Source organism: Grampus griseus (genome assembly GCF_964374135.1).
Source record: "Grampus griseus genome assembly, chromosome: X".
In the NCBI taxonomy this organism is placed as follows: Eukaryota; Metazoa; Chordata; class Mammalia; order Artiodactyla; family Delphinidae; genus Grampus; species Grampus griseus.
In genome coordinates, this window is record NC_138999.1 from 45,852,990 (window position 1) to 45,878,043 (window position 25,054).

The 25,054-nt window shown below is 42.3% G+C and overlaps 1 long non-coding RNA gene across 1 annotated transcript in view; it reads left to right on the top strand.

The window, feature by feature from the left end:
- The window catches only part of LOC309839238, a 51,521-nt gene that overhangs the window by 17,908 nt on the left and 8,559 nt on the right, over nt 1–25,054 (top strand). Inside the window, exons 2-4 of the long non-coding RNA XR_014298490.1 lie at nt 2,222–2,300; nt 3,099–3,199; nt 3,837–3,995. This is a non-coding gene — a long non-coding RNA (uncharacterized lncRNA). The remainder of the gene's footprint in view (nt 1–2,221; nt 2,301–3,098; nt 3,200–3,836; nt 3,996–25,054) is intronic.

Consider the following 25,054-nt stretch of genomic DNA (forward strand, 5'->3'; position numbering starts at 1 on the left):
CATTCCATCCCTGCTACCCTCCCAACCCCTGACAACCACCAATCTGTGTTCTATCTCTGTGTATTTACCCATTGTAGAATCATACAATATGTGACATTTTATGTCTGGCTTCTTTCACATAGCATACTGTTTTCAAGATTCATCCACGTTGTAACATATATAGTATGTACTTCATAACTTTTTATGACTGAATAATATTCCTTTGTATGTATATACCACATTTTGTTTATCCATTCATCTGTTGGTGAATATATGGGCTGTTTCCATATTTTGGGTACTGTGAATAATTATGCTATTAACATGTATGCATATCTATTTGTTGAGTACGAGTTTTCAGTTCTTTTGTGTGTCTACCTAGAAGTGGAATTGCTGGATCAGGTGGTAATTCTATATTTAGCTTTTTTGTTTGTTTGTTTAGCTTTTTGAGGAACCGCCAAACTGTTTCCACCGTGGCTGAACCATTTTACATTTCCACTAGCAGTGTACAGGGGTTCCAATTTCTCCACATCCTCACCAACATTTATTTTCTGTTTTTTTTTTTTTTTAAATTATAGCAGTCATATTGGGAATGGTACCTCATTGTGGGTTTGATTTGCATTTTCCTAATGATGAAAGATGTTGAGCATCTTTTCGTGTGCTTTCTAGCCATTTGAATATCTTCTTTGGAGAAATGTCTATTCAAGTTCTTTGCCCATTTTAAAAATTAGATTTTGTTGTTGTTGTTGTTGACTTGTAAGACTTTTAAAAAATATATTCTGGATACTAGACCCTTATCAGACATATGATTTGCAAACACGTTCTCCTATTCCGTAGGTTGTCTTTTCACTTTCTTGATAATGGTCTTTGATCCACAAAAGTTTTTAATGTTTATGAAACCCAATTCATCTATTTTTTCTTTTGTTGTCTGTAATTTTGGTGTTATACCTAAGAATCCATTTTCTTTTTTTTAAAAGAATTTTTATTGAAGTATAGTTGATTTACATGTTAATTTCTGCTGTACAGCAAAATGATTCAGATATATATATATACTTTCTGTTTTTTGGGTTTTTTTGGCTGCACCACGCAGCTTGCAGGATCTTCCCCGACCAGGGATTGAACCCGGGCCATGGCAGTGAAAGCCCAGAATCCTAACCACTAGGCAACCAGGGAACTCCCTATACATTCTTTTTCATATTCTTTTCCATTATGGTTTATCACAGGTGGCAGGTGCTTCCCACCCAGTGGATCACCTGACTCTTGCAGTGCATGTCTTGGCCTATAGGAGTGGGAGGGGAGAAGATTCTAGATCACAATCTTCTTGCTATGTCTCTCTTTCAGTCAGAGGTACAGACACAGCCCCCTGAGTGACCCAGACACACCCACGTACAGTGACCATGCGTTGCTCACACACCCATGGCACACAAACCCAGACATAGGCACACACACTCTGGCACATGGCAACAGCAAACACAGACACCTGCAGATACAGTCACCCAGAGACACTCAGTATAGTGACCATTAGTCACTCACAAAGAGACACAAATCCCATAGAGACCCACATGCCATGTGGACACACAGCCCGTGAGCACAGGTATGAGCAGAGCCCATGCAGGCTAACACACAGCAATGCCAAACCAAACCTATACAGACACAGTCACACAGGTACATACACAAGCGAAGGTGCTGAGAAACAAAGGGGCATGCAGACTGGGGTCACACACACCCAGAAGTAGCCATAGAAATTTTCCTAAAACACACTGTCAGACACAGGTACACAGAATGGAATATAGTTTTCACATCTGGTGATATCCAGTATGTCTCTTTTTGGGATGTGGCAATCATTAGTGATCACTGCCTGGATCTATATTTTCATTAGGAGATAGGCTGTAGTGAATCCAATGAAGTAAGAGAGGTACAATCAAACATAATTATGGACCATAGAATTTAAGCTGGGTAAGGAGGAAAGTGAGGACATGAGAGAGGTCTGGAACAGGAAAAAGGTAGTGGCATCAATAAATTCTGGGTCCTAATGGGGTTGAAGGGTGTGATGGTTAATTTTATGTGTCAACTTTACTGGACCATGGGGTGCTTCCTGTTCCCACACCGTGTGCTCTGCTGGCCCAGAGGCCTTAGCTCAAAAGGGAGGAATGCTTCCACAAGGAGATGCAACAGTAATTCCATTGAAATGAAAGTTAAGACTGCTGCCCACCTCTTTGGTCCTTTTGTGTCTCTGAATCAACAGTCAAAGAAGTGAATTACTGTGCTGGCTGGCGTGAATCCTCACTACCAAGGGGACATTGGACAACTACTTCACAATGGAGGTAAGAAAGAGTATGTCTGGAATACAGGTGATCCCTTAGTATTACCATGCCCTGCGATTGAGGACAATGGAAAACTATAACAACCCAATTCAGGCAGGGCCACTAATGGCCCAGATCCTTCAAGAATGAAGGTAAAGAACCACAACAAGCTGAGGTTCTTGCTAAAAGCAAAAGGAATATGGGATGGGTTGTGGAAGAAGGTGGTTATGAATACCAGCTACAAGCGCATGACCAGTTACAGAAATGACGACTGTAATTGTGAGTACTTCCTCCTTATTTTGTGCTATACTGAATTTTTGTGCCCCTCAAAATTCATATGTTGCAACCATAATCCCCAATGTGTTGGACTTTTTTTTGAAATTTTATTTATTTTTAAAATAATTTTTAAATTTTATATTGGAATATAGCTGATTAACAATGTTGTGTTAGTTTCAGGTGTACAGCAAAGTGATTCACTTATACATATACATGTATCTATTCTTTTTCAAATTCTTTTCCCATTTAGGTTATTACAGAGTACTGAGTAGAGTTTCCTGTGCTATATAGTAGGTCCTTGTTGGTTATCTATTTTAAATACAGCAGGGTATACATGTCAGTCCCAAACCCCCAATCTATCCCTCCCCCCCACCCTTCCACACTGGTAACCATAAGTTCGTTCTCCCCAGTGTGTTGGACTTTGGATGTGGGGCCTTTGGGAGGTAATTAGGTCATGAGGGTGGAGCCCTTATGAAAGGGATGGGATCAGTGGCCTTATAAATGAAACTCCAGAGAGCTCCCTTGCCCCTTCCACCATGTGAGGACACAGTGAGAAGATGAACATCTATAAACCAGGAAGCAGGTCCTCACTGGACACTAAATCTACCAGCACCTTCATCTTGGACCTTCCAGCCTCCAGAACTGTAAGAAGTAAATATTGTTTGTAAACCACCCAGGCTATGGTATTTTTGTTATAGCAGCCCAAATGGAATAAGACATTTTGTTATGAACGTGTGTGTGTGTGTGTGTGTGTGTGAAATATCCTTTTCTTCCCGCTTGTATTCTCTTATCATGGAACATAAGATGTATTCACTTTATATCATAGTATTTAAGTATCGTTAACTTTACATCATAGTATTTAAGTTATGGGATATCAAGGAGAAGATTAAACATCACCCAAGGACTTTACCTCCTCTTTTGGGGAAGGAGTTAGTGCATTTTTGGTGTACGCAGGATAGCTGAATCATGTTAGGTAGAAGGATGACCTTGTTATTACCTTCATTTGGAGATTAAGTATGACTTAAGGAGATGTGTATGTGTGTCAAGTTGACAAGGGGTGGACTTGTGATGGTTAATTTTATATGTCAAATTGGCTGGGCCATGGGGTACCCAGATATTTAGTGACACATTATTCTAGGTGTTTCTTTGAGGGTGTTTTTGGATGAGATTAACATTTAAATCAGTAGACTGAGTAAAGCAGATTGCCCTCTCTGATGTGAGTGGGCCTCATCTAATCCATTGAAGGCCTGAATAGAACAAAAAGCCTGACTCTCCCCACAGGTAAAAAAGAAATCCTCCTGCCTGACTGCCTTTGAAGTGGGACATCACCTTTCCCTGCCTTTGGCTGTGAACTGAAATATCTACTCTTCCTGGGTCTTGAGCTTGCTGGCCTTTGAACTGAAACTACACCAACAGTTCTCCTGGTTCTCAGGACTTCAGGTTTGTACTGGAACTACACTATTGGCTCCCCTGGCTCTCCAGATGGCTGAGTCACCACCGTGAAGATCTTGGGACTTGTCAGCCTCCATAATTGCATAGGCCAATTCCTTATCATAAATCCCTCTATATAAATCCTATTGGTTCTGTTTCTCTGGAGAACCCTGACTAATACAAAAGGAAAGTGAGTTGGAAGAAGAGGTGGTGGTCAAAGAGTGAGAGCCTTTTTTTTTTTTTTTAAAGATTTATTGTTTGTTTGTTTATTTATTTATTTACTTATGGCTGCGTCAGGTCTTAGTTGCGGCATGCAGGATCTTCGTTGAGGCATGTGGGATCTTTCGTTGCGGCGCACTGGCTCTTCATTGTGGTGCGCAGGCTTCTCTCTAGTTGTGCCGTGCAGGTTTTCTCTTCTCTAGTTGAGGCGTGCAAGCTCAGTAGTTGTGGCGTGCGGGCTTAATTGCCCCGTGGCATGTGGGATCTTAGTTTCCCGGCCAGGGATCGAACCCACGTCTCCTGCGCTGTAAGGCGGATTCTTTACCACTGGACCGCCAGGGAAGTCCCAAAGAGTGAGAACCTTGAAATTGATATTGTAGAGAGGCTGCACTTAAAGTTATCCATACAGGTTAGGGTATAATGATGGGAGTGGGTGGCTGAAGGAGGGTGGGCACAATATTAATGGAGAAGAAGAGCTCATGGAACAGAGAAGCCAGAGGTTTGGAATGTGTATTTTGAATCCACCATCATGTAGATTTTGAAATCACCAAGGTTCTGAACAAGAGAGGAACTGGAGAGAGTGACAGTGAGCCAGGGGAAAAAACCCTCAAAACCTAAAGAGGAGTGATGAGGGGTGTGGTAGATGACTGTAACAAAGATGCAGAGAAGGCCTTGTAGACTGAAGCTTGTGCCTCAGTCTGGAGGAGGAGCTAGAGGACTTCCTGAGTAGGAAGGGAACATGATCTGGGGGCTGTGTGTGAAGTGCAAGGACATTTATGCCTCCTAGATCTGTGGTCTGAGAGCTGTGGGAGCGAATTCACTGCTCAAGAGGACTGCACTATTGTCCAGGAAGATTCATGTTCCCACTAGAGTGAGAAGGCAAACTCAACCTTCAGAGAAGAGGTTGAGGATGGAGGGATTCTGCTGATGACTAAGTGTGAGTTCCAGAAGGCAACATCTCAGGAGATGGGTCAGAAAAGAGAGTTTGGGGACTTCTGTTTCCAGCCATGATGCAGGAACAGGGACTAGAGTTAGTTTCTTGCCTTAAACAACTAAAAAACCAGATAAAATAATATGCAATGGTGGTTTATAGATATGAGACAACAGGAAACATGGGACCATGTTTCCTCAGAGAAGGGAAACATGAATAAACCATATAATTACCTGGAGAGAATTTCCATGTGCAGTGCAAGGATGTGGCAGGGAGGACTCAAAAGGAGCCTGGTGGTCTCCCTGAGTTTAGAAGACACAGTTAAGAGTTTGTGGAGGTCACAGCAGCTAGAATTTGCAGGACAGGTCAGAGTGCTATGGAAGAGAGAGCTGCGCACAGAGAGAAAGCTGTGGAGACCTACAGACGGTTCCCTTCAAGTCTTCAACAAAGTACCGATCAGCACGCCTATGTGATAAAACTGCCTGAGGCCAAGGAAAGGCCACTGAAAAGGATCTGGAGGAACAGTCCTCAGAGGCAGGAATAGTTCATTTCCAAATCAGCCTGAGTGGAAAAACCTCCTCAGAAACGTATTGCCTCAGTACTAAAGTAGCTCTAGACTAACAGTCAAATTAGCCCTGGACCAAAGGCTCTTCAGGTCCTGCCTAAAAAAACTTAAAAGCAAGCCTCAAAAGTATTAAATTGATTAACTGTGTCCTAGAACAAAGCCCACCCCCGTCTCCCAAATTTTTAAGTACCAAAAATTTAAAAAAAGCATTCAGCAAGGTAAAATTTACAATGTCTGACATCCAATAAAACAAAGAAGCAGGGCTTCCCTGGTGGCGCAGTGGTTGAGAGTCCGCCTGCCGATGCAGGGGACACGGGTTCGTGCCCTGCTCCGGGAAGATCCCACATGCCGCGGAGCGACTGGGTCTGTGAGCCATGGCCGCTGAGCCTGCGCGTCCGGAGCCTGTGCTCCGCAACGGGAGAGGCCGCAGCAGTGAGAGACCCGCGTACCGAAAGAAAAACAAAGAAGCAGGAAAATACACCCATAATGAGGAGAAAAAGAATTCATAGAAAATGACCCAGATGAGAGAACCAATAGACAAAAGGACACTAAAACAGCTATTACAAATATAATCCATACGTTCAAGAAGGTAGAGGAGAGCATGAGCAGGTCTGAAATACAGCACCCAAGGAAGACCTTACTCTGCCCTTGCTCCTCCCAAACTGAGATCCAGTCCTTGTTGGAGATAATATGGTCGTGGTTCTCTGAGTGGTGGAACTTGCTGGAAATCTGCTTTCTGGAACTTGGCAGAAATCCACCCTCTAGGGTGCCAAAGAAGGTTGTTCATGGGGAGGTGTGTCATCAGAGGCACTCTGATACAAAACTACCTGAGGGAGGGTGCGGGGGTGGGGGGGGTGGAGGGAGTGGCCGGCCACTAGGCACTTCTGGTTGTTATGCATGTGCGTTGCAAGAACTGGAGAATGAAGATGCTGCGTGAGTGCTTCAGAAGCCGGGGGCAAACTGCTAGTGAGCTGGCTGATGGGGGATTCCAGGGAGGAGCTGCTGGCCACTGGGTGCTGGCGGTCACCACGCACTGCAGGAGCCAGGCACTGGAAAATGTGTGGGTGCTTCAGGCCCCCGGTGCTGGAGAAAGCTGTGTGTGCTGCAGGACCCTGCTGAATGGGCACCCCAGAACCAGTAAGCAAAACCATTTTCCACCTTGCAATGCCTCTCTAGCTCCCTCTACTGGCAAAGCTTCAGTGCGGGTTGGCAAAGGAAAAGATATTTAAATGGACCAGATCCATTTGCGCAGAGCAGGCATAAGGAGTGGATTTGAAGCCAAGAGGCAAAAATCAGTAAGTGGCACAGTCTACCGCTTTGACTACTCAGCTTCTGTGTGCACCCTTTTTGAATTCTTGCACAACAAAACAATTTTATTTCTTCCTAACAAGATATAACTATTCTTCTCGTAAGAGAGGAAGTTATCACTCTCTCCCCCAAATGAGGAGACACCACACAGTTCCAAAAGTCATTGTATCCATTACTGGCTGTTAGTTATTCCTCAAATTTAGTCACAGTTCCACTGATATTCTATTATCTAAGGACTAAATTGTAAAATTAACTTCCAACAACTATTTGTACATAAAATAAAAATGATATAAAATAAAAATGGGAAGGAGAGAGAAAAAGAAAATGGCTAGCATATAAAAATAAATACATAAATATAACAAGCAGAAAGAAAATTGGCAAAACTACAATAATACTCATTTCTGTATTTGATCATGAGGCTGTAATCACCATCGATGTCTTCTTTCTTCTTTCTTCCACTATCCATTCTGTATTTCCCCCTGCCTTCTTCCAGAACCTCAGATGCTTTTTCACCTGATGGAGTGACTCAAACTTTTATTCCTGAGTTCTCAATCATCCTGCCAGTTTTTAGTTGCTGTAGTTCTCTATTACTTCTTACTATTGGGCATGGAAGTACTAAGAGGCACACTACAGGAAGTACTATGAGGCACACTAATAATCCTCTGGGTTGCAGACATAGTCCTCCTTGCCTGTGTTGTATAGCAGCAAATCAATTTCCCCTTGGTAATGAAGATCAATCATTCCAGCCAGTAAATTAACTCCGCTCCCCCCCATTTTTTTTGCCTGTAGTTTCATTGGCATAGAGCCTAAAATGTCTCACCTTCCCATTCATTGATGTGCCTCCTGGTAGAGGCCTCTCCCACTGGCAGAGAAGACTCATCAGAATTTAGGGCACAATGCCCCCAGCTTCATTAGGGTCTTCCCACATGTACCCATTCTATCTTACAGGATCCTATTCCTTCCCCATCAGTGCCCTCAGTTTAATAGTAGACACCCTGAGAGGCTAGGAGTTCAATTTGCATTGTAATTCAGCCAGTCACAGGATGAGATTCTGCATTTGATTTTTCAGCAGAAGACTGATCCCAGCTCAAAGATAGTCAGGCAGTGAGGGAGTGAATTCTCCATCACTCAGCCTTCTTGTTCTATTCAAGATTTCAGTTGACTGGATGAGGCCAATTCACATTGGGGAGGGCAATCTGCTTTACTCAGTCTACCAAGTCAAATGTTAATCTCATCCAGAAACAGTCTCAAAGGCATACTCAGAATAATATTTAACCAACTATCTGGGCACTCCATGGGCCTGTCAATTTGACACATAAAAATCAGAGGGACTTGAAAGTGAAATTAAGAAAACACTTCCATTTACCATTGCAACAAAAAGAATAAAATACCTAGGAATAAACCTACCTAAGGAGACAAAAGACCTGTATGCAGAAAATTATAAGACACTGATGAAAGAAATTAAAGATGATACAAATAGATGGAGAGATATACCATGTTCTTGGATTGGAGGAATCAACATTGTGAAAATGACTCTACTACCCAAAGCAATCTACAGATTCAATGCAATCCCTATCAAACTACCACTGGCATTTTTCACAGAACTAGAACAAAAAATTTCACAATTTGTATGGAAACACAAGAGACCCAGAACAGCCAAAGCAATCTTGAGAAAGAAAAATGGAGCTGGAGGAATCAGGCTTCCTGACTTCAGACTATACTACAAAGCTACAGAAATCAAGACAGTATGGTACTGGCACAAAAACAGAAATATAGATCAATGGAACAGGATAGAAAGCCCAGAGATAAACCCACACACATATGGTCACCTTATCTTTGATAAAGGAGACAAGAATATACAATGGAGAAAAGACAGCCTCTTCAATAAGTGGTGCTGGGAAAACTGGACAGCTACATGGAAAAGAATGAAATTAGAACACTCCCTAACACCATACACAAAAATAAACTCAAAATGGATTAAAGACCTAAATGTAAGACCAGACACTATAAAACTCTTAGAGGAAAACATAGGCAGAACACTCTATGACATAAATCACAGCAAGATCCTTTTTGACCCACCTCCTACAGAAATGGAAATAAAAACAAAAATAAACAAATGGGACCTAATGAAACTTAAAAGCTTTTGCACAGCAAAGGAAACCATAAACAAGATGAAAAGACAACCCTCAGAATAGGAGAAAATATTTACAAATGAAGCAACTGACAAAGGATTAATCTCAAAAATTTACAAGCAGCTCATGCAGCTCCATATCAAAAAACAAACAACTCGGGCTTCCCTGGTGGTGCAGTGGTTGAGAGTCCACCTGCTGATGCAGGGGACACGGGTTCGTGCCCCGGTCCGGGAAGATCCCACATGCCGCAGAGCGGCTAGGCCCGTGAGCCATGGCCGCTGGGCCTGCGCATCCGGAGCCTGTGCTTCGCAACGGGAGAGGCCACAACAGTGAGAGGCCCACATACCGCAAAAAAAAAAAAAAAACCAATCCAAAAATGGGCAGAAGACCTAATAGACATTTCTCCAAAGAAGATATACAGGTTGCCAACAAACACATGAAAGAATGCGCAACATCATTAGAGAAATGCAGATCAAAACTACAATGAGATATCATCTCACACCAGTCAGAATGGCCATCATCCAAAAATCTACAAACAATAAATGCTGGAGAGGGTGTGGAGAAAAGGGAACCCTCCTGCACTGTTGGTGGGAATGTAAATTGATACAGCCACTGTGGAGAACAGTATGGAGGTTCCTTAAAAAACTAAAAATAGAACTACCATACGACCCAGCAATCCCACTACTGGGCATATACCCAGAGAAAACCATAATTCAAAAAGAGTCATGTACCACAATGTTCATTGCAGCTCTATTTACAATAGCCAGGACTTGGAAGCAACCTAAGTGTCCATCGACAGATGAATGGATAAAGAAAATGTGGCACATATATATACAATGGAATATTACTCCGCCATATAAAGAAACGAAATTGAGTTATTTGTAGTGAGGTGGATGGACCTAGAGCCTGTCATACAGAGTGAAGTAAGTCAGAAACAGAAAAACAAATACCGTATGCTAACACATATATATGGAATCTAATATATATATATATATATATATATATATATATATAGTCATGAAGGACCTAAGGGGAAGACGGGAATAAAGACGCAGACCTACTAGAGAATGGACTCGAGGACACGGGGAGGGGGAAGGGTAAGCTGGGACAAAGTGAGAGAGTGGTAGTGTATATATGGACATATATACACTACCAAATGTAAAATAGATAGCTAGTGGGAAGCAGCCGCATAGCACAGGGAGATCAGCTCGGTGCTTTGTGACCAGCTAGAAGGGTGGGATAGGGAGGGTGGGAGGGAGGGAGACGCAAGAGGGAAGAGATATGGGGATATATGTATATGTATAACTAATTTACTTTGTCATAAAGCAGAAACTAACACACCATTGTAAAGCAATTATACGCCAATAAAAATGTTTTAAAAAAAATCAGAGGGACTTAGATATACAAACTAGCAGAGATCAGAGTTGCCAAGATGGGAAACAAAAATTCTGTGAGTGAGTTATAAGATGTACTACTTAGAGGGACCACTCCTAATTCTACCCCTTGATTTCAGGACCCATTTATACTGGCTATGGGGGGAGACAGCACCATATAATGGTCTCTGATTCAAAGTATATACTGCATCCTATAAAACAGAATCCCATCCTTTTAGGGTGTTGTTTCCCAACTAGCATCATAACTGAGTCTTCAAAGCTAATCCAGAAACTCAGTTCACAGCAAAGGACGTGTAGCAAAGTGTTCATGCCTATGGAATTAACTGGTCTTACCACATACAACATCATCTAGAAGCAGCTAGCCTAACTGAGAGGTGGAATGGCTTTGAAGACTTTGAGATTAGTGTCTTTATAAGAAGAGACATGAGAGAGCCCTTTCTGTCCACTATGTGAAGACACAGCAAGGAGATGGTTACCTGTAAGTCAGGAAGAGGGATCTCACCACAAACCAAGTTGGCCTGCACCCAGATGGTGGAACTTCCCAGCCTCCAGAAGTGTGAGAAATATGTTTCTGATGTTTAAGCCACCCCATCTATGGTACTTCTGTTATGGTCGTCTGAGCAGACTAATACATATGGGCCCATTGTTTCTTTTACCAAACACTGGAGAGGATGGTGAAAATGGCTAATTGATAGGCAGAGAGCACATCATTTTATCCACCCAATTATTAAGAGTCTCCTCTGCATGTATGCCTTTTGGTGGGCATTCGCATGGGACACAAATATCTCCACTGTCTGTGTCCATTCAGAGGTCTGTTCACCTCTCTCCTCACTAGACTTCCTTGTCACTAATATTCCAGTCCTGTTCCTTCCAAATCCCTGACCACACATCAGCACAGATCTATACTTTTGGCCATCTCTCACTCTAGACACAGTGGACAATGAATATACTGCTCTGTGTTCTGCTCACTGGAGAGGATTTTCCTTCACTATGGTCGTTCAGGGTCACCCCTGAGTAGAGCTGTGATGTGCATCTGTCCATTTTCAGATGGTACCAACATATCATGCAGATGCGTATGTAAGTCAGGCTTGAGTCTCTTCATCCTCAGTTAACTGGTCATAAGGAATGCCCCATAACATCATAGACATCAACTGAAGGAGAGGAGGCAATACAATAGGAGTTGGTGTCAAGAGTCTGAGCCACTTGCTCAGGCAACTTACTTGGACCTTCTGGACCTGCCCAACTTGGTCTCTTCTATACCATTTTCATTTGATATTAGATTGCTGCTACACATGGCTTATTTATGGCCCTATGGCTGTGTGGATCACACAAGACACCTACGTGGGGATCTTAGGCTGTATGGTTACCTGCTATCTCATGGTTAGGTGTTCAGTCTCTGCCAAGGTCCAGTACTAAGCCAGCAGCTGTTTCTTAAAAGGAGAATAGTTATCTGCAAAAGAGGGCTCAAATTGCTCTAAAATCCTGGAGGCCAACACTGTGATTCTTTCATTAGTGCTTACCAGAAATGTCATACGGCATTCTACTTTGTCATAGACACTTCGAGTATCATTGGATCTGCTGGATCATAAGGTCCAACGTGAAGAGCAGCTTGTCCTGCAGCCTGAACTGCAGAGCTTTAGCTTGTTCTGGCCCCATTCAAAACTGGAAAGCTTGTGGGCAACTCTGTAGATAGGTTCAAAGTAACACACTCAAATGTTCTTTCCAAAATCCAAAGAAGCCTGCAAAAGTATCTTAGTCCGTTCAGGCTGCTATAACAAAATACCACAGATTGGGTGGCTTATAAAGAACAAACACTTAGGGGCTTCCCTGGTGGCACAGTGGTTAAGAATCCACCTGCCAATGCAGGGGACACGGGTTCAAGCCCTGGTCCAGGAAGATCCCACATGCCGTGGAGCAACTAAGCCCATGTGCCACAACTACTGAGCCTGCGCTCTAGAGCCCACGAGCCACAACTACTGAGCCCACATGCCACAGCTACTGAAGCCTGCATGCCTAGAGCCTGTGCTCTGCAACAAGAGAAGCCACCACAAAGAGGAGCCCACGCACAACAACGAAGAGTAGCCCCCGCTCTCTGCAACTAAGAAAGCCCGTGCACAGCAACGAAGACCCAATGCAGCCAAAAGTAAAATAAATAAAATAAATAAATTTATATAAAAAAAGAACAAACACTTATTTCTCACAGTTCTGGAGGCCAGAAGTCCAAGATCACGGCGCTGGCAGATTCAGTGTCTGGTAACAGCCCGCTTCGTCATTGACAGCCATCTTCTCACTGTAACCTCACATGGTAGGAGTGAGGGAGCTCTGTGGGGTTTTTTTCATAAGAGCACTAGTCCCATTCATGAGGGCTCCATCCTCATGACCTAAGTACATTCCAAAGCACCTCCTAATACTGTCACACTGGGAATTAGGATTTCAACATACGAATTTTGGGGGGGACACAAACATTCAGACTATAGCACAAGAATTATACCTCTTTGTGGTAGAAGGTGTGAAGTGTGGCAGCTTGTCTTTCCCCTTGGAGGGAATTTTCAACATGCTCTAGACCATTTATTCCTAGAGACTTCATTGAGGCAGCAGGCCCCTGAATTTTTGCAGGGTTTATATACAACTGTATTCATCAGGCTTCTCCAGGAAAACAGAACAAAAAGGATGTGTATATATTAGAGAGAGCTTTATCTTGAGGAATTGACTCATATGATTATGGAGGCTACCAAGTCTAAAATCTGCAGGGTGGGCTGTCAGGCTGGAGACCCAGGGAAAAGCCAATGTTGAAGTTCAAGTATGAGGGCCATCTGCTGGCAGAATTCCTTCTAGCTCAGGAAGGTTAGTTCTTCAGCTGATTGGATGAGGCCCACCCACATTGTGGAGGATGATATGCTCTATTAAAAGTCAACCAATTTTTTTTTTTTTTTGGCCACGCCACGCAACATGCGGGATCTTAGCTCCCCCACCAGGGATAGAACCCGTGCCCCCTGTAGTGGAAGCATGGAGTCCTAACCACTGGACAACCAGGGAACTCCCCACCAATTTAAATGTTAATCTCATCCAAAAAAATCACCTTCACAGAAACATCCACAATAACGTTGGACCAAATATCTGGGCACTGGCCCAGCCATATTGACCCTTAAAGTTAACCAACACTTTCATTCTTACTAAGGCATCTAAAGTATTTGTTACTTCCTGCTCACCAGATCCAATCAACATGTCATCAATGTAGTAGCCCAGTGTGATGTTTTGTTGAGTGTCAATGTTATGGAGATCTCTGCAGACTGTATTATGGCAGAGATCGAGAGATTTGACATAGCCCTGAGGCAACACCTTGAAGTTATACTGTTGTTCTTATCAGGTAAAAGCAAATGGTTTCTGGAAGTCCTTGAAAATTGGTATGGAGGAAGAGTCATTAGCCAGGCCAATACCTGCATACCGAGTTCCAGGGGTTATGTTGATTTGTTTCAGTAAATATACTATAGCTGGAACAACAGCTACAATTGGAGTCACCATCTGATTAAATTTATCATAGTCTATGGTCATTATGCAAGATTCATCTGACTTCTACACAGGCCAAACTGGTGAGTTAAATGGAGATGTGGGAGGTGTCAGCACATCTACTTCTTTAACTTCTTCTACAGGGCCATTAATCTCTGCATTCCCCTAGGGATGCGTTACCACTTCTGGTTTACTAACTTTGAAGGGAGTGGAAATTCACTTCCATTTAGCTCTTCTTACCATAATGGCTCTCATTATTATCAGCAAGCTGATGTGGGGATTATGCCAGTTTCTAAGTATGTTTATTCCAGGGATAAATTCAGAAATTGGAGAAACAACTACAAGGTGGGTTAATGGACCAACTGGGCTCAATGGGAATCAGATCTGAGCTAAGACTCAATCACCTGACCATCGTAAAGCCCCCCACTTTTACTGTTGGGCCACAGTAGCATTTAAGGTCCCCAGAAATTAGTGTCAAATCAGAGCCACTATTTAGTAATCCTCATAAGGTCTGGGTATTTCCTTTTCCCCAATGCTCACTCACTCTATTAAATGGCCACAGGTCCCTCTGGGGAAGGCTTGGAGGAAGATTTACAGTATGTTCTTACAGCAATGGTACAGGCTGCTTCCTCGAGTGGACCTGGCATCTCCTTCAATCAAGGGGCTCTGGGTCAGTGAACTGACTTCTGAAAACAGTGAGAAGCTGACTCTCCACTGTGGTGACTTGAGTCAGATTTTTAGCCACTAGATCTAGAACTTTTCCTATCATATAGATTGAGTGATAATCTAGTAGGCTATTTATTTTATCTATTTTATTTTATTATTTTATCTATCTATTTTATTCCTAGGGACATCATGATCAATTTGCCTGTACATCCATGCTGCCCTTTACAGATGTGCCCACTTTGTCTTTGGCAGTTAAGTGCTGCTACTTGGCCTCAGCTTCTCTGGGTTTCCATCATCACCATTGAAGCCAGGAAACCTATCTTAGCCTGTTCTGGCTGCTATAACAGAATATCATAGACTGGTGGCTTATTAACAACAGAAATTTACTTCTCACAGTTTTGGAGGCTGGGAAGTCCAAGATCAAAGCACTGGCAGATTCAGTGAGGGCCTGCTTCCTCATTCATAGACGGCTGTCTTCTTCCTGTGTCCTCACATGGTGAAAAGGGCTAGAGATCTCTCTGGAGCCTCTTTTATAAGGGCACTAATCCCATTCATGAGGGCTCCACTTTCATGACCTAATCACCTTCCAAAGGCCCCCATCTCCAAATACTATCACATTGGGGATTAGGTTTCAGCATATGAACACGGCGGCGGGGGGGGAACATATTCAGTATATAGCATTCTGCCCCTGACCCCCCAAAATTAATGTCCTTCTCACATGCAAAATACATTCATTCCATCCCAACAGCCTGAAAAGTCTTAATTCATTCCAGCATCAACTCTAAAGTCTAAATTCCAAAGTCTCATCTAAATATCATCTAAATCAGATATGGGTGAGACTCAAAGTACAATTCATCCTGAGGAAAATTGCCCTCCAGCTGTGAACCCAACAAGTTATGTGCTTCCAAAATACAGTGTTAGGACAGGCATAAGGTAGACATTCCTATTCCAAAATGGAGAAATAGGAGAGAAGAAAGGAGTGACAAGGGCCTGAGCAAGTCTTCTTTGGCCAGGTGCTCTGCTCTCCAGGCCCACTGGGGTGGTGGCCCACCTTCCAGATACACTGGGGTGAAGCACAATGGTGTGGCTTTGCTGGGCAAGGGCTGGACCCGCAAGGCTTCAGACAGCCAGCTCCCAGGTTGTTCTGTGCCACGGCCCCATGGCTCTTGCATCTGGAGTCCTGAGCCTGCAGCTCTGCCAGGAGGCCCAGTCCTTTGAAATCAAGGTGGAGGCACCATGTCCCCTTGGTTCTTCTGGATGTAGCCCATACCACCCCAGGCCGCCGGAGCTGCACCTGGGGCAGTTGGGGAGCCCAGTGCCGAGTGCAGTAGCAGAACCCACCACCACATGAGGCGGTGCCGGGCAGTGTGCCAGCGGCTCCTACTTTGAAATTACTCTGCCCCCAGGGCCCTTGCACTCTGGGCCTGTGATCAGAAGGGCAGCCCTGATGATCTCTGGATTGTCTTCAGGGTCATTCTTCCCCTACGTCATTCCTGGCCTACAGAAGAGAGCAACCACAGAGCTTTCCAAGTTTGCATGTGCGCTTCTCACTAATGCTTTCTCAATGTCTCGGTGAAAGTAGTGTCTTCTGAGCCTTGTCATGGAACATAGTTGGGGATTGCATTCAAGTCATACATGATAAGTTCTGTCCAACACTCCCATTACCCAAAGCCTTTGGATTCCCTCCTCCATATCATGCCAGGACACCTCTGGCATCTCAACCTCATTAACTGTAGGCCACAATTGAGTCTCAGTTTCAGTTAGCCAACCAAGTAAACCCTTAGAGCATGTGCTGACACATTAAATCCAGAATCTCTAGTAAGTGTACCTATATCAATGAATTCTGCCTAATCTAGAGTTATATTCTGCCCTCCTTCATCTAACACCCTTAGAGTCCTCTTCTGCATATATTCCCCAGATTTCTGCCAATATATATTAGCAAAGTCTTGTGATTATTTTGGTGTATAAGCACTTTCCAACTTGGTCATAGTGTGCACTTGTTCCCCTGGACCATGCTGAGATTTGACCTCAGTCATGTGTCTATCAGCAGTAGGGGTGGTTGTGGTGGGTCTTGAGGAGAATGAGTATCCCTTTTCAAGGCACCTGGACCAGGTGAGTTTATCACAGCATTTTCAAGGAGAGAAAGGTTAGTTTCGGACACTGAAGGGCAAGCTACTTCCATTAGTAAGGAAGGCTCAGAGTGACTTGGTAGTTCAAGACTGTGAGTTTCATTTGGGACCAAACAGATGTCCCCATTCCAAGTTTCAGGATCCCATTCTTTAACAGTCAATACCATAACTTTCACATGGAAAATTGTCAAGACTGTGAATTCAACTGTCGTTGTAATTCAACAACTTATACAATTAAATGTTGTGTCTGATGTTCAGCAATATTAGCCCTGCTGCTAGGCATCATGAAAGTTCTCTGGTTCTTAGGCTGTGACTTGAGCTGAGAAATTAACAGACCCAAGCTTGTTATTTTTCTCTTTGTAAGCGCTCAAGTGCATTCAAAATAATCTATCCCCCATCACGGTCTTCATAGTCATGATCATGGCCATAATAGTCAAGTGCAGCAGCCATTTCAGCTTCCAGGGAATGTGCTTCAGTTGGCACTTCATCACAATCAACCATAGGTTGATTAATTGTGATGCAACGGCATGCCATGGATTACTAGCATCCATCTCTCATTGGCAAGGAGTTCAGCACCGTGCATAAGCCAGAGGTGTGAACAAACCAATCTCAAAGTCCAATCTTTGCAGATCTCTTTCCTGGCACCACTCCTGGTAACAATTCTGTATCAGTCTGAGTCCTATCTGGAGAGAGGAGTAACACAGTAATTTGAACAGGGAAAGTTAATATAAGGAATTACCTATAACAGGGGATTGGAATAATGAGGGATTGGTTAGTGAGATGTGAAGAGAATTCGAAAGAATATAGAAATAGCAGATATAAGAAGTAGTCACAAGGGAATTCCCTGGTGGTCCAGTGGTTAGGACTCGGCACTTTCACTGCCGAGGGCCGGGTTCGATCCCTGGTCGGGGAACTAAGATCCAATAAGCCATGCAGTGTGGCAAAGGAATTAGTCACCATCCCTAGGCTGGCATAGAATGCCCCTGGGGCTGAGATCCAGATCTTGTTGGAGAGGCATGACTGTAGTTCACTGCAGGGCAGAGAAGTCATTGTGGTGCTGCATTGGTGGAACTTTCCAGAAATCTGCCTGCTGGGAGGCAGGAGAAAGCTGTTCACTGAGTGCTGCTGGCCTCTGTGCACCGCAAGAGCCAGGCCCTGAGGAAGCTGTGAGTGCATCAAGATCCAGAAGCATTCTTCTTGCTACCAAACTGCCTGAGGGTGAGTTCTGGAGGGAGAGGAAAGCTGCTGATCACTGGGTACTACTGACCACCATGCATGGTAGAAATCAGGCACTGGAAGAGTTGTGAGCACTGCAGGAGACTGATTCTAGAAAAAGCCATGCAGAAGGAGCCTGTCAAGCGAACATGCAGGAGTCAGGAAGAAAACCCCTTTTCCTCTTGCAATATCTCTCTAGCACCCTCTACTGAGAAAGTTTCAGTGCCAGCTGTCAAAGGAAAAACAGTTAAAATTGCTTCATTATCACAGAAGAGGCAGAAAGGGTGAATTTGAAGTTGAGAGGCAATAAATTGATAACCAGCACACCATGGGTCAAACAAGAAATCCTAAGAAAAATTAGAAAGTATTTTGAATGAAATTAAAGTGAAAATATAATGTATCAAAATATATGGAATGCAGCAAAAGCAGTGCTTAGAAAGAAAATTATATGCTTATTATTAGAAGAGTAGTCTCAAACCAATGACCTCAGCTTCTACCTTAAGAAATTATGATAAAAAGAGGAAATCAGGGCTTCCCTGGTGGCGCACTGGTTGAGAGTCCGCCTGCCGATGCAGGGGACACGGGTTCGTGCCCCGGTCCGGGAATATCCCGCATGCCGTGGAGTGGCTGGGCCCGTGAGCCATGACCGCTGGGCCTGCGCGTCCGGAGCCTGTGCTCCGTAACGGGAGAGGCCACAGCAGTGAGAGGCCCACGTACCGCAAAAAAAAAAAAAAAAAAAGAGGAAATCAAACCTAAAGTAAGCAGAAGAAAGAAAATAAGAGCAGAAATCACTGAAGTAGAAAACAAAAAAAATAGAGAAAAGCAAAGAAACCAATAGTTGGCTTTTTGGGAAGATCAATAAAACTGATAAACCTCTAGCCAGATTGATGAGGAAAAAAAGAGAGAAGACCCAAATGCCTAATATTAGGAGTGAGATTTTGGACAACACTACAGATCCTACAGAAATTAAGATAATAATAAAAGGATATTATTTATTTTTTTAATTTTATTAAAGTATAGTTGATTTACAATGTTGTGTTAATTTGTTGTGTACAGCAAAGTGACTCAGTTATATATATATATATATGTATATATATATGTATTCTTTTCCATTATGGTTTGTCACAGAATATTGAATATAGTTCCCCTGTGCTATACAGAATGACCTTGTTGTTTATCCATCCTATATATAATAGTTTGCCTCTGCTAATCCCAAACTCCCATTCTTTCCCTCCCCTACCGCCCCCCTGTCCTGGCAACCACAAGTGTGTTCTCTATATCTGTGAGTCTGTTTTTGTTTTAAAGATATGTTGATTTGTGTCATATTTTAAATTCCACATATAAGTGATATCCTATGGTATTTGTCTTTCTTTTTCTGACTCACTTCGCTTAGTATGATAATCTCTAGGTCCATCCATGTTGATACAAATGGCATTATTTCATTCTTTTTGATGGCTGAGTAATAGTCCATTGTATATATGTACCACATCTTCTTTATCCATTCATCTGTCAGTGGACATTTAAGTTGTTTTCATGTCTTGGCTATTGTAAATAGTGCTGCTGTGAACATAGCGGTGCATGTATCCATTTGAATTATAGTTTTGTCTGGGTATATGCCCAAGAGTGGGATTGCTGGATCATATGGCAACTCTATTTTTAGTTTTAGTTTTTGTTTTTGTTTTTTTTTGCAGTACACGGGCCTCTCACTGCTGTGCCCTCTCCCGTTGTGGAGCACAGGCTCCGGATGCGCAGGCTCAGCGGCCATGGCTCACGGGCCCAGCCACTCCGCGGCATGTGGGATCTTCCTGGACCGGGGCACGAACCCATGTCCCCTGCATCGGCAGGCGGACTCTCAACCACTGCGCCACAAGGGAAGCCCCTATTTTTAGTTTTTTGAGGAACCTCCATACAATTTTCCGTAGTGGCTGCACCAATTTACATTCCTACCAACAGTGTAAGAGGGCTCTCTTTCCTCCACACCCTCTCCAGCATTTGTTCTTTGTAGACTTTTTAATGATGGCCATTCTGACTGGTGTGAGGTGATACCTCATTGTAGTTTTGATTTACATTTCTCTAATAATTAGCGATGTTGAGCATCTTTTCATGTGCCTATTGGCAATCTGTATGTCTTCTTTGGAGAAATGTCTATTTAGGTCTTCTGCCCATTTTTCGATCGGGTTGTTTGTTTTTTTGTTGTAGAGTTGTATGAACTGTTTGTATAGTTTGCAAATTAAGCCCTTGTTGGTCTCATCATTTGCAAATGTTTTCTCCCATTCTGAAGGTTGTCTTTTTGGTTTGTTTATGGTTTCTTTTGCTGTGCAAAATCTTGTAAGTTTGATTAGGTCCCATTTGTTTATTTTTGTTTTTATTTCTATTGCCTTGGGAGACTGACCTAAGAAAACATTGGTACGATTTATGTTGAAGGAATGTCATGAAGAGCTTTATGCTCATAAATTTGACAATTTAGATAAAATAGAGACATTCCTTAAAAGACACAAGCTACTGAGCTCACTCCAGAAAAAGACAATCTGAATAGCTACGTCTTTTTTTTTTTTTAATTTATTTTTGGCTGCATTGGGTCTTCGTTGTGGTGCGTGGGCTTTCTCTAGTTGTGGCGAGTGGGGGCTTCTCTTCATTGCGGTGTGCAGACTTCTCATTGTGGTGCCTTCTCTTGTGGCGGCGCACAGGCTCTGGGCACATGAGCTTCAGTAGTTGTGGCACATGGGCTCAGTAGTTGTGGCTCGCGGGTTCTAGAGCGCAGGCTCAGTAGTTGTGGCACATGGGCTTAATTGCTCCACGGCATGTGGGATCTTTCTGAACCAGGGCTCGAACCCGTGTTCCCTGCATTGGCAGGTGGATCCTTAACCACTGTGCCACCAGGGAAGTCCCTAGCCATATGTCTTCAAAGAAATTTATTTCATAGTTTAAAACTTTCCTACAAAGAAAACCCCATGCCCTGATGGCTTCACTGGTGAATTTGACCAAACAGTTAAAGAAGAAATAATAGCAGTTGTACACAAACTCTTCCAGGGGATAGAAGAGTCATGTATTAATTTTCTATTGCTGCATAATAAATGACTACAAACTTAGTGGCTTAAATCAATATCCATTTATTATCTCAGTTTCTGTAGGTCAGAAGTCCAGTATAACACAACACTGTCCAATATAAAATAAAAATTCTTTAAAAGTCCAGTATAACATGACTCTGCTCAGTATAACAAGGCTGAAATCAAAGTGTTGGCCAAGCCAAGATCTTGTCTGGAGGCTCTGGTGAAAAATATGCTCCCAAGCTCATTCTTGTTGTTGGCAAAATCCAGTTCCTTGCACTTGTAGGACTAAGGATCTCACTTCCTTGCTGACCATCATCTGGGGCTGCTTTTATCTCCTAGAGGCCGCCCACATTCTTTGCCATGTGGCCCCCCTCTGTCTTTGGGACATCAACAGTGTGTCAAATACTTCTTGTCCTTCTGATTTTGGACCTTTATTACATCTGCAAAATCCCTTCACAGCAGTAACTAGATTCATGTTTAATTAAATAACCGGGAGAAAGTATGTGTACACCAGGGGCTGGAAATCTTAGGGGCTGTCTTAGAATTCTGCCTACCACAAGGAAGGCATACTTCCCAACATATTCTATGAGTTCAGTATCACCCTGATCTTATATCAAAACCAGACAAAGAAATCCCAGCAAGTTATTTTATGGATATCAACAAACTGATTCTAAAATGTATAATGGAGAGGCAAAAGATCTAGAATAGCCAAGTCAATACTGAAGGTAAAGAACAGAATTGGAGGACTGATGCTACCCGATTTCAAGGCTTACTATAAAGCTACAGTAATTAAGACAGTGTGGTATTGGCAAAAGAATAGACAAACAGATCAATAGAACAGAGGAGAGAGACCAGAAATAGACCCACATAAATGTAGTCAACTGATCTTTGACAAAGGAGCAAAGATAGTCTTTTCAACAGGCTGTTGACACCTGTCAGGATGGTAATTATCAAAAACAACAGCAACAACAATGACAAAAGACAACAAGTGTTGGTGAGAATAGGGAGGAATTAGAACCCTTGCACACTGTTGGTGGAAATGCAAAATGGTACAACTACTATGGAAAAATGGTATGGCAGGTTCTCAAAAATTAAAAATAGAACTATCATAGGATCCAAGAATCCCACTTCTGGTTATTTATCTGAAAGAATTGAAATCAGTATCTCAAAGAGATATAAGCACTCCTATGTTCATTGTAGCACTATTCATAATAGCCAAGATGTGTGAAAAGCCTAAATGTCCACTGACAGGTGAATGGATAAAGAAAACATGGTATATACATACAATAGAGGGACTTCCCTTGTGGTCCAGTGGGTAAGACTCCAAGCTCCCAATGCAGGGGGCCTGGGATTGATCCCTGGTCAGGGAACTAGATCCTGCATGCATGCCGCAACTAAGAGTTCGCATGCCTCAACCAAGATCCCACATGCCGCAGTGAAGATCCTGGCGTGCCGCAACTAAGACCTGGTGCAGCCTAAATAAATAGAAATATTTTACATACAATGGAATACTATTGAGGCTTTAAAAAGAAGAAAACTGCAATATGCAACAACATGGATGAACTCTGAGGACATTATGCTAAATGAAATAAGCCAGTCACAGTAAGACAAATACTGCATGAATCTACTCATATGAGGTATCTTAAGTAGTCAAATTCATAGAATCAAGGAATGGAATGGTGGTTGTCAAGGGCTGGGGTGAGGGGGCAATGGAGAGTTACTAATCAATGGGCGTAAAGTTGCAGTCAAACAAGATGAATAATCTTTAGAGAGCTACTGTGCAACATTGTACCTATATAGTCAGCAATAATAATTTTTACACTTAAAAAATTGTTAATGGGGTAGATCTCATGTTAAAGAGTTCTTATCACAATAAAATAAATTGTGCTGAAACAACTGGACATTCACAAGCCAAAAAAGTAATCTAGACACAGAACTTACACCGTTCACAAAAATTAACTCAGACCCAAATGTAAAATGCAAAACTATAGAACTCCTAGAAGATACCATAGGAGAAAAATCTAGATGACTTTGGGTTTGGCAATGACTTTTTAGATAAAACAACAAATGCATGATCCATGTAAGAAAGAATTGACAAGCTGGACTTCATTAAAATTAAAAATTTCTGCTCTGTGAAAGACACTGTCAAGAGAATGAAAAAACCAGTTGCAAACTGGGAGAAAATATTTGAAAAAGAGATATCTGGTAAAGGACTATTATCCTAAATACACAAAGAATTCTTAAAACTCAACAGTAAGAAAATGAACAACCCAATTAAAAAATGAGCCAAAAACCTTAACAGACACCTCACCATAGAAGACATACAAATGGCAAATAAGTATATGAAAAGATGATCCACATCCTATGTCATTAGGGAAATGCAAATGAAAACAGTAATGGGATGCCACTACCATCTATCAGAATGGCCTAAATCCAGAATGCTGACAACACCAAATGCTGGCTAAGATGCGGAGCAACAGGAACTCTCATTCATTGCTGGTGGGAATGGAAAATGGTACAACAACTTTGGAAGACAGTTTGGTAGTTTCTTACAAAGCTAAAGATACTCTTACCACATCATCTGGCAATCACACTCCTTGGTATTTACCCAAAGGGATTGAAAACTTATGTCCATACAAAAAACTGCACGTGGAAATTACCAAAACTTGGAAGCAACCAAAATGTCCTTCAGTGGGTGAATAGATTTATAAACTGTGGTACATCCAGACAACGAAATACTGTTCAGTGCTAAATAGAAATGAGCTATCAAGCCATGAAAAGATATGGAGGAGCTTTAAATGTGTATTACTAAGTTAAAGAAGCTGATCTGAAAAGCTATGATTCCAACTATATGACATTCTGGAAAAGGCAAAACTATGGAGACAGTAAAAAGATCAGTGGTTGCCAGGGGCTAGGGGGAAGGAGTGAGGGATAAAGAGGCAGAGCACAGAGGATTTTTAGAGAAGTGAAAATACTTTGTATGATACTGTAATGGATACATGTCATTACATATTTGACCAAACCCACAGAGTGTACACAGCACGAAGAGTGAACTCTAATGTAAGCTATGGACTTTGAGTGATTATGATGTGCTAATGTAGGTTCATCAATGGTAACAAATGTACCCCTCTGGTGCAGGATGTTGTTAATGGGGGAGGCTATGCATGTGTGGGGGCAGGGGGTATATGGGAAATCTCTGTACCTTCCTCTCAATTTTGCTATGAATCTAAAATTGCTCTAAAAATAAAAAAATCAAAGAAAACTACAGATCAATATCCCTCATAAACATAGATACACAAATGAATGGATAAAAAAAGATGTGGTATATATATTTACAATGGAATACTACTCAGCCTTAAAAAAGAATGAAATCTTGCCATTTGTGACAACATGGATGAGGGTATTGTGCTAAGTGAAATAAGTCAGACAGAGAAAGACATATACTATATGATTTCACTCATATGTGGAATATTTTAGAAAAACAAAATAAATGAACAAGCAAAACAAGAACAAACTCATAGATACAGAGAACAGATTGGTGGTTAGCAGAGGGGAACAGGTGTGGGGAGAGGGAGAAATGGGTAATGGGGGTCAATTGTATGGTGATGGATAGAACCTAGACTTTTGGTGGTGAGCATGCTCTAGGGTATACAGAAGTCAAATTGTAATGTTGTACACATGAAAATTACATAATGTTATAAACCAATGTTACTTCAAAAAAAAAGAGAGGAGTAGACAGTTGTGGGGATCCTTTCACAATGTATATAGATATAAAATCATCATATTGTACACTTTAAATACATTACAATTTTATTTGTCAATTATACCTCAATAAAGCTGAGAAAACCCCCACAGATACATGAGTTTTTAAGAAAATTCGAGCAAATCAAATCCAACACAATATATGAAAAAGATAATACATAATGACGAAGTGGGTTTTAATCCCAGGAAT